Below are 2,287 nucleotides of genomic sequence, written 5' to 3' on the forward strand. Positions count from 1 at the left end.
CTACATTTCGTCTAGAATTGTTAGACTTTAGCTATAATTTCTAAGTGTATATGTTAGAGTTATATAAGAATCTAGTCACAATCAACTTAGAATTGGTGGGCCCGCCTTATCTCCTGTTCCTTGTTTGGTTGTGGACCTAGGGCAGACCCATTATATTCAACGGTTTATTTAACTTAAATTTTATATAACTTATATACGCTGGGCGATTATAGAGGGAATCTACGGGTCCTTCTAGGGTACATTATCGCATAACATAGAAGCATTCATTTCACACTAAATAAAGAAAATATTGGATTTTCTGGAAACATACCCTGTCGCTTTTACAAGGAAAACGGTTTCTTTCTCAAACAAAACTCTTACGAACTCACCAACTTAATTGTTGACACTTTTTCAAAACTACTTGTATTCTCAGGAAATCAGTGAAACAGGAAAACCAACAGCATTTTGAGGATGGGACGATAAATCGTCAAACAGTTCATTTTGTCATCATAATGTAATTGATTTTGAAACATGTAAACTTATTCTATGGTGTAACCTTTTCAATTATATTTATGATGGTTGTATTTACTTTAAGCACTATTATACTCGTTGTTGTGATACTATACATGAAGTCCTCCACCCCCGGACGTTTCCGCCATCCTTGGTTTGGGGGTGTGACAATGATGAGCGATGAAAGATGAGATGAATGACAAGCGATGATATATGAGTGGTAAAATATGGTAAGAAGCGATGTGGCAAGCGATGACCCAAGTGATGGCCCCGTCATCTAGCAAAGTATAGATAACAACCACGGACTATTCTAGACAGTTCAGTGGAACACTAGCAGGCTCACAACCTGTAGGTGTTGTGAACGATATGTTCACCTGGTGTACTCTAAAAACCCATTGACATGTATTTCAGGTGGATTTCCGAAAAATAATACTGTCGATAAATGAGCTATGGACTTAGCACCCGTTGGATGAACCCTGGCAACTATGGATTTAGTGCTTGTTGTATAAACCCTGTCGACGATGTACTTCATGCCTATTCCTTAGGAATGAGTGGTAGATAATTCTTAGGGTAGATCCTTAAGAAATAAAGAAGATAATCGGGATGGGTAAATGGGTTGATTGTTTGATGATTAAACCTAATAATTATATTATTGTGGGTTGAAAACCCTATGTGCTCACCAGGTTTCCCAACTTGACCCACTCAGTTTATTTGTATCACAGGTGTCGATACGAAGCTACATTACCCTGAGAGATTAACGAAGATGTAGATCATTAGTGTAAATAAGGTATGTTTATGCTTATATTTCTGTATTGACGATGACATCCCAAAGTTTTAATATGAACAAAATACATTTCTTCGGAAATGCTTTGATAATATATTTATCATGTTTTTCTGGGAACAAATTCCGCAATATTATTTGTTAAAATGAATACTCTGATTTTCAAATAAGCACAAATAAGATTTTTAAAATGACCGTGAATTTGGGGATGTCACAGTTGGTATCAGAGCATTAGTTTAAGCGAACAAGGAATTTGTAGGATTTCTAGACTTAAACTTAGAATGCTAACCGATGATTGTGAGATGAGTGTCTACCATATTTTAGACACAGGCACTAGTTTATTTTAGGAAAGATGCCTAAAATGCTTTTATGTGCTAAATGATTTATATTATAGCTATAAATAGCCATTTCAACCCTAATAGCCATTTCAACCCTAAGCTTCCTTATATATCTTTTCTCTCTCTATCTCTCTCTCTCTCTCTCTCGTTTGTTGAGGCTGTTTCCGCTTCCCGAGCCCGACAATCACGAACCGCTGACCATTTCTAGATAGATTCTATTAAAGCATGCTACAAGTTAGTGCATATTATTTTCATCTTACACATAGATATGAATTATTTTAATATAAATTAGGTGCTATGTGTGCATATTATCTGTGTTCTTGATATCTATGTTGGATGAACAAAAGTATACATGTTTTATTTGTCTTAAATTGTATATGTATTTTATAACTATAATTATGGTGGGTAAAAGATGGGTAGATTAAAGATGAGATAAATTATGAGCGATGAAAGAAGAGTGATGATATATGAGTGGTAAAATATGGTGAGAAGCGATGACCCAAGCGATGGCCCCGTCATCTAGCAGAGTATAGATGACAACCACGGACTATTCTAGACAGTCCAGTGGAACACTAGCAGGCTCGTAACCTGTAGGTGTTGTGAACTATATGTTCACCCGGTGTACTCTAAAAACCCATTGACATGTATTTCGGGTGGATTCCCGAAAATAATATTGTCG

Source organism: Lactuca virosa, unplaced genomic scaffold, assembly GCF_052849685.1.
Source record: "Lactuca virosa cultivar CGN04683 unplaced genomic scaffold, Lactuca_virosa_CGN04683_v6 scaffold_19, whole genome shotgun sequence".
Taxonomy (NCBI): domain Eukaryota; kingdom Viridiplantae; phylum Streptophyta; class Magnoliopsida; order Asterales; family Asteraceae; genus Lactuca; species Lactuca virosa.